The 13,203-nt window shown below is 42.9% G+C and overlaps 1 protein-coding gene and 1 non-coding gene across 2 annotated transcripts in view; one reads left to right on the plus strand and one right to left on the minus strand.

Moving 5' to 3' along the window:
- Window positions 1-13,203, minus strand: part of LOC126184389 (uncharacterized) — a 149,382-nt gene that overhangs the window by 120,458 nt on the left and 15,721 nt on the right. The gene's annotated exons all lie outside the window — the stretch shown is intronic.
- Window positions 142-215, plus strand: Trnat-ugu (transfer RNA threonine (anticodon UGU)). The gene has a single exon. It is a non-coding gene; the product is annotated as a tRNA-Thr (tRNA).

The following is a 13,203-nucleotide window of genomic DNA, read 5'->3' on the forward strand; positions in this document are numbered from 1 at the left end:
GCCAAAGCGTGCGCGAGTAATGAGTGGATGGGCAAATGTCTATAAGGTACAATACATATGTAGAATTGTGGACGGTTGGGGATGTGAGTCTCACGGGAAGCGTGCAAGGGTAAGTCCCTGCAGTCGCACTATTCATCTGTGTCCTCGGTGGCTCAGATGGATAGAGCGTCTGCCATGTAAGCAGGAGATCCCGGGTTCGAGTCCCGGTCGGGGCACACATTTTCAGCTGTCCACATCGAGGTATATCAACAACACCTGTCGGCAGCTGAGGGTTTCAGTTAGTCATCATTTAATCCTAAAATGTTTCTGATGGTTTCTAAAATATAACAGCGTCTGTAACAACGAAAACCGTAAATCCTGCTAGTGAAATTAGAAAGATGTTGGGTCTAGCGAATGAGAACTATGCGATAAGAGAGCAAAGCGTACTAGACACTAAAAAGTTTCGTTACGATTAAAAAAAAAATTAGAATCGATTACCCCACACACTTGATCCACAACTGCATCGTGAACTGGAGGCCAGAAATTCAGTGTGGAAATTCTAAAGATGGGCCACAGAAGGCTTCAGACAGTATTGCTCGGTGCACAGGTCGAACACGTCGCGCTGGCTAGGTTGCGTTATCAGCAGCTGACGGTGCATTGTGGGCCCTCGCAGCCTAGCCCTTCTGCACGGTCACAGGCCTTCCTTCTCCCCCTCGAAACCTAACTGCCAGAGAAGGCAGTCGCGAAACAGCACTAAACCCGTCTGCTTAACTTTGTTCCGTCTCTTAACGTCTTCATGGACTTAAGTAGTTTTCATTCCAATTAGACAGCCTCTACAAGCTAACCTGCTATGCGTATCCCGTTGTTAATGAGCTGGCGTTTAAATTTGCAGCCCGTCCCGCGCTGTGCCACAACTAACGGCTCTTGTGTTATTGATAAGTCTCCCTCCTACTGCGAACGAGCGACGCTATACATCGAATGGTTGACTGACTCCTTTCTCACAGCCAATATAAAATCATTAAAAGGTTTTTCACATTCTCTCCGAGTGTGGCATGGTGTAATGAGCTGTATAGATTCCTGCTTGCTCCATTTTCTCTCAGCTACAGAAACAAAAGAAAAAATCGGAGTAGGTATTAAAATCCATAGAGAAGAAATAAAAACTTTGAGGTTCTCCGATGACATTGTAATTCTGACAGAGACAGCAAAGGACTTGCAAGAGCAGTTGAACGGAATGGACAGTGTCTTGAAAAGAGGGTATAAGATGAACAACAACAAAAGCAAAACGAGGATAATGGAATGTAGTCGAATTAAGTCGGGTGATGCTGAGGGAATTAGATTGGGAAATGAGACACTTAAAGTAGTAAAGGAGTTTTGCTATTTGGGGAGCAAAATAACTGATGATGGTCGAAGTGGAGAGGATATAAAATGTAGACTGGCAATGGCAAGGAAAGCGTTTCTTAAGAAGAGAAAGTTGTTAACATCGAGTATTGATTTAAGTGTCAGGAAGTCGTTTCTCAAAGTATTTGTATGGAGTGAAGCCATGTATCGAAGTGAAACATGGACGATAAATAGTTCGGACAGGAAGAGAATAGAAGCTTTCGAAATGTGGTGCTACAGAAGAATGCTGAAGATTAGATGGGTAGATCACGTAACTAATGAGGAGGTATTGAATAGAATTGGGGAGAAGAGGAGTTTGTGGCACAAACTGACAAGAAGAAGGGACCAATTGGTAGGGCATGTTCTGAGGCATCAAGGGATCACAAATTTAGAATTGGAGGGCAGCGTGAAGGGTAAAAATCGCATAGGGAGACCAAGAGATGAATACATTAAGCAGATTCAGAAGGATGTAGGTTGCAGTAAGTACTGGGAGATGAAGAAGCTTGCACAGGATAGATTAGCACGGAGAGCTGCATCAAACCAGTCTCAGGACTGAAGACCACAACAACAACAACAAAGATTTTTGTAAGAGATGCATCGTGACCATATTTTGAATGTGCCACGTATTCTAGGGTTCGCCATTTTCTCAATCTAAGTACTTTTTAAAGAAATGTAAATTTTGTTGTCAATGCTAAGACTAGGAATCACAAAACAATCTATGTTCTCAATTTCAAGAAGTGTATAACCTTGGCGGAAGGAGATATATGTAGTTCAAAATCCGGCAACTATTCAGAATTTTTCTAGGGGAAAAATAGTCATTTTTCTGGTAGGAAATATGGCAGCTCCTGAAATATATTGCCTCTCAGTAAATATTAGCAGTCAATAGTCTTCAGCTGAGGCGCCAATAACTGGAAAACAACACTTTGATATTTCCCGCATCGCTTCTTGTTACCAAACAGAAGAAGATAAAATATTTGTTTCTCGAAAAAGCGACACAGAAATTGACATTCACAATGCTGACTCGTAAAGATCGCTATCGTAAATAAGGCCATATCTGCTACAAACCATAGTTCGAGCATGTGGAACATGCGACGTACAGTTGAGTACATATCAGTTATATCCAGTTTAGATTTCAGAGATCATGGATGGCATTTTTCTCTCGCTAAATCTTAAGACAACTGCACTGTCATCGTTGAAACATATTTAAAACGTTGTTCTCACCTCATTCCGACACCAATATATCTAATTATTTAACCAGAGAACGTTTATAAATGATAGAAACGTTCTACAGTTTTTTATATTCTGCTAGTGGATGATACTCGGGCGAAAAATTGTACCCCTCTGGGTGAGCCTTAAGTCACTGATTTTAGCCTTGTACTCGTAAAGCGACAAGAATGTACGAGAGAGTCATATGTTTCCTTACTCGGACTATAAAATGGAGTCTAGAAATTTTTAGAATAGAATGTATGCGATGCACGAGGTCTTTGCCGTACTATCTCCCATCGAAGTTTGTTGAGTATTTTTGTGAGACTATAGTGCTTCGCGAGATTACATTAGATTTGGTTTTCGTTCCACAGACCCAAAAAATGAGATGTTCTCGTGGGTGTGGAACATGTGAGAAAGTATAACATAAAACATTTGAATATAATACTTACTACCCCGATCATTTGTCAGGAGATTGTCGAAATAGGTGAATACAATGCGGTAAACTGGAACAGCTAATATTTACAGTATCAACACGCTGTCAGAATGAAACACTGTTATGCATTATTAATAAATTTATCATACCCAAAATACCTAATCTTGACTGCTGTGACCAAGTTCTGTCAAAACTGAAATCTAACAGACATTTTTACTTAAACTGGCTTAACAGCCTCTGTTAAGATATTCATCTATAGAGCAGAAGGAGTTTCCTATAAAAAAGTCTTTCAAACTCTGTTCAAACCATGCTTTATCTGAAACCAAGTTTTTACTGGTTGCTCGCAATTTATTGAAAATGTGTGTTCCTCAATATTGAACCCATTTTTGGACCAAGGTAAGTTATTTTAGGTCTTTATGTAGATTTTACTTGTTCCTAGTATTGATACTATATATTGAGCTATGGGTTGGAAATAGAGATGTATTACTTGCAACAATTTTCATTAAGGAATACATATGCTGAGAAGCAGTGGTTAGAATACAAAGTTCCTTGAACAGGTTTCTACATGATGTTTTTGAATTTACACCACAAATGATTCTATCACACGCTTTTGCACCCTAAAAATTTTTGCTCGGTTTGATGAGTTGCCCCAGAATATGATCCCATATGACATTCAGAATGAAAGTAAGCAAAGTATGCAAGTTTTTTATATTTTTATCTCCTACATCTGACATCATTCTCACTGCAAATACAGACTTGTTTAGGCACTTAAGCAATTCTGTGGTATGCCCTTCCAAGCTGAATTTATTATAGAGTTGTAATGCTAGAAATTTAACACTGTCAACCTCTTCAATCTGCATTTCTTCATAAGTTATACACACACTGGAAAGAAATCCCTCACAGGTTCTCAACTGCATATAGTGGGTCTTCTCAAAGTTTAATGACAGTGAATTAGCTTTAAACCACTTATTAATGTCAGCGAAAATTAGATTACCAGTTATTTCTAAATTTGTACTTGACTTGCTACTTATTGCAATGTTTGTATCATCTGCAAACAAAACAAACTTAGCATCTTGCAGTCTAACAGATGAGAGGTCATTAATGTACACAAGAAAAAGCAATGGACCCAAGAAGGAACGTTGAGGAACATCACACGTACAAATCTGTGATCACACAGATCTTCTTTGAATCTCCTTTCCATCTTTCAATAATGAAACATGGAAAAGGTCCAACACTGACGAACTACAACAAGAAATACCAAAACGAGGTCTTACAGTGACCTCTTGCCTGGGTTACTTACACGTCCTTAGGCTTCGTACGATGAATCTCATCCTGGAATCGGTATTCCAGACCGCTCTAATTATTCACCTTGAATCACTTTGGAAAAATACTCCAAGATGCTTGTTGTTTATCGCTGATTCCACTAACTAATAGAAGCTCGTGTAAGCAAACGATATTGGATCTCTTCGTTTATTTACGCGCATAACATTATATTTATTTATCTTTAGCGCCATCTGTCACTCTCCTAAGCGCTGACCATCTTAAAATCTCTCTGCACTCCGTAACTCTTTTTAACGACATCATCCTGTACACAGATGTCTAATCTGAGAACAACCTCTGGGAGTCATAGACGTTATTTTTTAGGACATTTATAAGGTCAAATTAAAACAGGCTTATAAAGTGTTTTCGGAATTTCAAGACAACATAACAAACTTCTAAACAGCCAAGATATAAGCAGAATACTATCTGAAACGGGTTCGAACAGTAGAAAATATCATTATGTAAAAAATATCCTGCATAAAATCCAAGAAACTTACGTCGATTAGCTGTGCGATTTGGAATTAAAAGATGGCGACCTGCATCTCGTGATGACTGGGTGTTGTGTGATGTCCTTAGGTTAGTTAGGTTTAAGTAGTTCTAAGTTCTAGGGGACTGATGATCATAGATGTTAAGTCCCGTAGTGCTCAGAGCCATTTGAACCTGCATCTCTGTCCTTGCAAATGTTGTTGTGTAGAGTTAAAGCTTCGAGACCAACTTGCGCGTGTTTAGTTCTGCTGGTGATTTCTGACTGATGCAGTATCGCAAATTCGGACCCTACGTTTTTCATTTCTTCAAATGAGGCTTGGTTCAACTTGCCTTGGTATGTGAATACACACCACTATACATCAGATAATCCTTTTCAACACATTGCAATGTTGAGATTGGTGTTAGAACTGACTTTTGTTTACCAAGGAGTGTTTTGGTCAACTGCATACTTATTTGAATATTGCAAACCGGGATCTCATCTCTAGTGAGACATTCGTCAAAATTAAGGAAAAAAAACACAACTATGGTTTCTTGTCGTATTTCACGCTCCTTTGTATAACTAAGTCTTATTTAAAGATGAGAAAATAGCAGCGCCTGTTCCAGTTCATTCAGCCACTTTGCGAGGCGCCTACTGTGTTAGGTGACATTTATATGGTCGCAACGATCTGCCTTCTCTCAACACGACAATTTGAAGGGAGTAACTAAAATAATCTTTGAGACGACGGATTTTGTCATACAAATAGAAAGTTAACATATCGCGTGAAATAAGTGTTTTACAGTAAATTTGTAACTATAAAAAACATTTGTTACACCGAAACAGAAAATTTATTATTGGCGAAAATCAAACATAAGCGGTACGTTCGATTATATGGCTGACTGGTTAACCTTAACATACGACACTTATCTGAACTGGAATATAATCTGCTATTTATTTAAGTAACTACGTTTTTTTACAGGGATTGAATCGATATATACTGTTTTGTAACAAATAGCCTTCTAACAGTCACGTCGGCAAAAGTAGTTTAATTAATTCTCTCTAGAATAGTTTTTATAGACTGGCGATGTAATTTGTATTACGATATGATAACAGTGTATTACTCATGGTTTTATCATCTGACGATAACGATTTTATATTTCGCCTGACATGATGCTGTGGATACTTTTATGAACCTGATGATGGACAGAGGATTGAAACTAGTTATATAAATAAAGTATTTTACTAACAGCTCAAAGCGGTAACGTGATATGTTTCACATATAGTTTTGGTTAGTTTGAATTCTGTATACCAGTATAAAAAAGTAAACATAAACTTGTACATATTTTTTGAATTGTTTCTTTCTCGTTCCCTTTCGTTCATCTACGTCGTCAAGGAAACTCAGTCATTCAAAACCGAAGCACGTCGCCTCCCGAGCTGATTTTTAAGGCTCCGTCATTGACCGGCCTCCTACTGTTTTCTGTTTTGCGCTTCCCTTGTGCATCGCTGTTTGTACCTTGAGTGCTCCATATAGTATCAACAGCGCGGCTTGCAGACACGAGATCATTGCCTCTGAACATAAATAAAAAGAGCACACAAGTGCAGCGACGTTCGGTAGCTGGCCACTAACAATGTTTCCGTTCACCTGTACTAAAACATCTACTGGCAGCAGTTTTCAGCGTATCGGCACCATGTCGCGAACATCGGCAGCCTGACAGTTGCTACACACAGTGCTGTGAACGGCGTTGCAAACAGTACTTGAGAATCGGTGTGAATGGGACTTAACTCTCTCCTGCCCGACGCGACTTAAATAGCCCCTTCCTCCTTCTAGTGTCACTAAACAGGATGGACTTGAATTCATGCATTTGTATCCTCTGCCTCTCTGCTCCCAAAAAACTCTTTGGCTGCAATGGTTTAACATCTCTGCCTACAAATGGCAGTAAAAAACAGACAGTCGTACCCCTGTGTTGTTCATTCAGCACTACCTAGATGGAAAAGCAGTACAACCGCGAGAAGTCATAGTTGGACGTGAACGAGAAGCGGCGATAGTCTTGTGCTGTATCAACAACGTGTCGGGCATAAGTAACTCGTTGTGCTGTGTGACCGTTAAGAGATTGTTATTCAAGTACACAGAAATAATAATCTGTGTTGCTAAGTTGTGTCTGTGTGAGTTTAGCTCAGCATAATACAAATTTGTGCAGTTTCATCTTCATTATGGTTCTGAAGTGTTGCGTACCGGAAGTTAACAGAAATTATGCAGTAGAAAACAAAGTTCATGTGTTCAAGTTTCCTAAAGATATTACAATGAGACAGAAATTGGTCCGTTCAATGCCAAGGCAGGATTTTACAATTACAAAACATCCAAAGCTAAGTCTAACGTGTACGTTTGTTTTGAATGTTTTATTTCTGCACGTTTTAGGTATTTATTTATTTACCGTGTGGCAACAACAGCAAACAGTGATAAGTGCACAAAGTTTAATTTTACATGTATATCTAGTTAAGTATTTACATATACTTCACTTTCATTTTTTGGCACAAATTGTATACACATTTTTAAATTGTGAAAATTGCTAACTTAATATTACTGACTACTTTGACTGATATAATTGCAAGTTAAAAAGGCACATTTAATCATACTTCAAGAACAAATTATTGATGCCAACTAACAGCAGAGGGAGTAGCATTAATAAAGTCACTATATGGTCCAGGATACTACCTCTGAGGACAGTCTCTAACAATATGTTGAACAGTTTGTTCTTGGACCCCACAATCACAGGCCGGAAAATCTCGGAGTCCCCACTTGTGCATCATAGCGTTGCACCTGGCATGGCCAATTCTTATTCTGTTCAGCCATGTCCACTCCCTTCTCTGCAGATGAAATCCTGGTAGGCAGGCAGTTGGATCTTGGATACCTCGATGTGCTATTGTTGCAGCATTGTACCTCTTGTGCCACTCTTCTTTGATGTCGAATTCCTTATCTTTCCTTCTATTATGCCACAGTGGATTGCGAGATTTTAAGCGGTCTGGGGGAGGGTTGTTTAAGACTGTATGAACTGGGAGTTCTTGTGGGTAGTCAGGGTGGTGTAGTTTCCCCCATTCTCGATCGATTGCTTCATGGCGTCGTAATTCAGGTGGTGGGATGTTGCTGATGGCGTGCAGCTAGGGGATCTGGGTGGATTTTAATGTGCCCGTAATAATGCTCATTGACTCGTTCAGGTGTACGTCCAGCTTCCTTGTGTGGGCAGTAGACGTATACCTGAACGAGTCAATGACGATTATTACGGGAACATTAAAATCCACCCAGATCCCCTAGCTGCACGCCATCAGCAACATCCCACCACCTGAATTACAACGCCAAGAAGGTTATGTTATGGTATACTACGAGGTGCATTCAAGTTCTAAGGCCTCCGATTTTTTTCTCCGGACTGGAAAGAGATAGAAACATACGCATTGTTTTAAAATGAGGCCGCGTTCATTGTCAATACGTCCCAGAGATGGCAGCACCGTACGGGAGATGGAATTTTACCGCCAGCGGCGAGAATGAGAACTGTTTTAAATATTTAAAATGGCGACGTTTTCCTTACTTGAACAGCGTGCAATCATTCGTTTTCTGAATTTGCGTGGTGTGAAACCAATTGAAATTCATCGACAGTTGAAGGAGACATGTGGTGATGGAGTTATGGATGTGTCGAAAGTGCGTTAGTGGGTGCGACAGTTTAATGAAGGCAGAACATTGTGTGACAACAAACCGAAACAACCTCGGGCTCGCACAAGCAGGTCTGATGACATGATCGAGAAAGTGGAGAGAATTGTTTTGGGGGATCGCCAAATGACTGTTGAACAGTCATTCGGCCCGCACATCGAGCTAACATTACACAACAGTTTCTTCGTGATAACAACTTTGAAGTGATTCCTCATGCTCCCTACTCACCTGACCTGGCTCCTAGTGACTTTTGGCTTTTACCAACAATGAAAGACAATCTCCGTGGCCGCACATTCACCAGCCGTGCTGCTATTGCCTCAGCGATTTTCCAGTGGTCAAAACAGACTCCTAAAGAAGCCTTCGCTGCTGCCATGGAATCATGGCGTCAGCGTTGTGAAAAATTTGTACGTCTGCAGGGCGATTACGTCGAGAAGTAACGCCAGTTTCATCGATTTCGGATGAGTAGTTAATTAGAAAAAAAAAATCGGAGGCCTTAGAACTTGAATGCACCTCGTACTGTTTGGCGGATCACTTGCCCTGAATATGGTTACCATATATATTTTTCACGTGTGTCACATGAATTTCAAAGCTAGCGACATTATCTGGGGAGAATCTGCCAAAGGCGAAAAAAGTGAATGAAGCACTGCCGCAAGGTAGGGTCGCTGTCATGTGGAAAACAGCAAACGTTGTAATCGTCAAAAAAATCAGAGGATCGGGAACCAACAGACCCAACGACTTACAGGTCCCTCGGCCTCTTGAACACTTTGGCTAAGGTGCAGGAGAGGCTCCTGTGTAAACGACTACAGTCACACAGGACACTCTTCTGTCCTAGTCCACCTCAGTACGGTTTTCGGCCAAAAAGCTCAATAGACGATGCAGCTAACTGCCGCGCTGTAAATAATACAGGGCACACAATAAAAATACGCAGTAGCAGTAGCAATAGATACAGCAGGTGCCTTCGATAGTCTCCGGTGGTCTTCCTTGTTCGCAAGGCTACGAGAGATGCAGACACCAACAGTCTTATACAATAGCTTACTCGACTACTGCAAAGATAGGGTGGTGGAATGGCAAGTTGGTCATCAAGAAAATAACAAAAGGATGCCCACGAGGCTCAATAGCCAGTTTCCTGCGATACTGCCATAGAACCGCTCCTAAACAATCTGTACGAAGATGACGGGGTGTAGGGCATGGTAGCCTATGATGACGACTTGCTAGTAGTAATAACTCCAAACTCGACAGGCAAGGCTACACAATTCATTACTAAAATGACTGGTGCAGCCATAATAAGCTCACAATCGGGACAAACAAGACAGTATATATAACTAGCAAAGGGGCCTTGCAGAGAAACCTCACCATTAGGCTGAACAACACCAGCGTACAGAGGAAAATAGCAACAAAATACCTTGGGACACACCTCGACGAGCGACTGACATTCAGCGAGAACATAAGGCTTACAACTGAAAAAGCGGCAAGACTAATTCACTAATTCGCCACACTACACTCAACTCAATACAGACTACCATTGCAGACACTGCGAATGTATCATACAGCCCTCTTTGAATCTATAACGTGCTTTGCAGCAAGTGCCTGGGCACATCGATTGTCATTCACGACCAAAAATAAGCACTGTGAGGCGTGGACAAAGAGCTGCATTGCTCAGAACCTCAAGGGCATTTGGCACCATGTCCGTGAAAGCCCTATGCGTTGTGTTTGCAACATATCCTACTGACATAACCATTAGACACAGAGGAGCAGCATACTGGCTCAAAAGGGAAAGACTGGACAAGTTTTGAGATCTCTGTTTGTACAGGTGCAATTCATAGTCAAAAGCACGGCACTGCATCTCCTAGAGCAAGCCTGTTCAGCACGGGTACGAGCGCGCTCGCTCGCTACTTGGGTCGTGAGCGCTCGCGGTAAAATGTTTAACATCTAGCGCGGGAGAATAGCAAACTGTGCGCTGCCTTCAAACGAATCACCGTGTGTTACGTCCGCCTCGGACGCAATCGTATATACTCGTCCGTAATGGCTCAGTGCTTAAAGTGGACAGTAGTTTTATAAATACACTCCTGGAAATGGAAAAAAGAACACATTGACACCGGTGTGTCAGACCCACCATACTTGCTCCGGACACTGCGAGAGGGCTGTACAAGCAATGATCACACGCACGGCACAGCGGACACACCAGGAACCGCGGTGTTGGCCGTCGAATGGCGCTAGCTGCGCAGCATTTGTGCACCGCCGCCGTCAGTGTCAGCCAGTTTGCCGTGGCATACGGAGCTCCATCGAAGTCTTTAACACTGGTAGCATGCCGCGACAGCGTGGACGTGAACCGTATGTGCAGTTGACGGACTTTGAGCGAGGGCGTATAGTGGGCATGCGGGAGGCCGGGTGGACGTACCGCCGAATTGCTCAACACGTGGGGCGTGAGGTCTCCACAGTACATCGATGTTGTCGCCAGTGGTCGGCGGAAGGTGCACGTGCCCGTCGACCTGGGATCGGACCGCAGCGACGCACGGATGCACGCCAAGACCGTAGGATCCTACGCAGTGCCGTAGGGGACCGCACCGCCACTTCCCAGCAAATTAGGGACACTGTTGCTCCTGGGGTATCGGCGAGGACCATTTGCAACCGTCTCCATGAAGCTGGGCTACGGTCCCGCACACCGTTAGGCCGTCTTCCGCTCACGCCCCAACATCGTGCAATCCGCCTCCAGTGGCGTCGCGACAGGCGTGAATGGAGGGACGAATGGAGACGTGTCGTCTTCAGCGATGAGAGTCGCTTCTGCCTTGGTGCCAATGATGGTCGTATGCGTGTTTGGCGCCGTGCAGGTGAGCGCCACAATCAGGACTGCATACGACCGAGGCACACAGGGCCAACACCCGGCATCATGGTGTGGGGAGCGATCTCCTACACTGGCCGTACACCACTGGTGATCGTCGAGGGGACACTGAATAGTGCACGGTACATCCAAACCGTCATCGAACCCATCGTTCTACCATTCCTAGACCGGCAAGGGAACTTGCTGTTCCAACAGGACAATGCACGTCCGCATGTATCCCGTGCCACCCAACGTGCTCTAGAAGGTGTAAGTCAATTACCCTGGCCAGCAAGATCTCCGGATCTGTCCCCCATTGAGCATGTTTGGGACTGGATGAAGCGTCGTCTCACGCGGTCTGCACGTCCAGCACGAACGCTGGTCCAACTGAGGCGCCAGGTGGAAATGGCATGGCAAGCCGTTCCACAGGACTACATCCAGCATCTCTACGATCGTCTCCATGGGAGAATAGCAGCGTGCATTGCTGCGAAAGGTGGATATACACTGTACTAGTGCCGACATTGTGCATGCTCTGTTGCCTGTGTCTATGTGCCTGTGGTTCTGTCAGTGTGATCATGTGATGTATCTGACCCCAGGAATGTGTCAATAAAGTTTCCCCTTCCTGGGACAATGAATTCACGGTGTTCTTATTTCAATTTCCAGGAGTGTAGATGAAAAGCAACATTATGACCGCGACAGGAACTTCGAAAAGAAGGTCAGACACACAGACATCAGATTACGAGACATCAGTGCAGGATGGCAATCTGCACTTATAAGTTAAAGGCCTAAACTGTGCCAGGCAGGTTCTTGATAAACTTCGTCATTAAATGAGTCTTGCAGACTCGTATAAAATTTTCCTCATCATAAATTTCCATGACTTCACACTGCAGCTGCGATTACGGCAGCTCAAACGCAATGGAAATATCTTAGACCTTGTAGTTACAAATAGGCCGCACCTTATCGACAATGTCAGTATAGAAACTGGGATTAGTGATCATGATGTCAATGTAGCAACTATATTACGAACGTTAATAAATTAGCCAAAAAGTCTAGGAGAATGTTTCTGCTACATAGAGCAGTTACTCAATTGTTAGCATGTTACTGAGACAGTGAACTAACATCACTTGGTTCCAGTAACACGGATGTAGAGGAATTATGGGCAAAGTTTAAGGAGATTATAAATCGTAGTCTGGAGAGTTATGTGCCTATTAAGTGGATAAAGGATGGAAAAAGGCCACCATGGTTTAATAACAAAATTCGGAAAATGCTTAGAAAACAGACGCTGTTGCACTCTGGGTCCAAAAGATAACGCACAGATGACGACAAGCGAAGGTTAGTAGAGATTCGTGCGTTTGGGAAAAGATCTATGCGCGAACCTTTCAACAATTACCACCGTCACAGTTTAGCAAAAGATCTGGCAGAGAACCGAAAAAATTCTGGTTCTTTGTAAAACCGCTATGCGGACATGTCTAACGCTTCCATTCAGTCCCTTGTTGACCAGTCTGGTGTGGCAGTTCCCAATTCGGTTTTGCGAAGAGTACTTTACGGCATTGGCTCCTTACCTAGACTGCATTTATCGTGAATCTCGCCCAGTACAAAGTCCCAAGTGACTGGAAAAAAGCGCAAGTGACTCCAGTATATAAGAAGGGTAAAAGAATGGACGCGGAAAATTACAGACCAATATCGCTAACTCCGGTTTCCTGCAGAAGCCTTGAAGATATTCTCACATCGAATATATTAAACTTCCTTGAGACTGAGACGCTTATAGCCGGCCGGTGTGGCCGTGCGGTTCTAGGCGCTACAGCCTGGAACAGCGTGACCGCTACGGTCGCAGGTTCGAATCCTGCCTCGGGCATGGATGTGTGTGATGTCCTTAGGTTAGTTAGGTTTAAGTAGTTCTAAGTTCTAGG

This window comes from Schistocerca cancellata, chromosome 4 (assembly GCF_023864275.1).
Source record: "Schistocerca cancellata isolate TAMUIC-IGC-003103 chromosome 4, iqSchCanc2.1, whole genome shotgun sequence".
NCBI classification, from domain to species: Eukaryota; Metazoa; Arthropoda; class Insecta; order Orthoptera; family Acrididae; genus Schistocerca; species Schistocerca cancellata.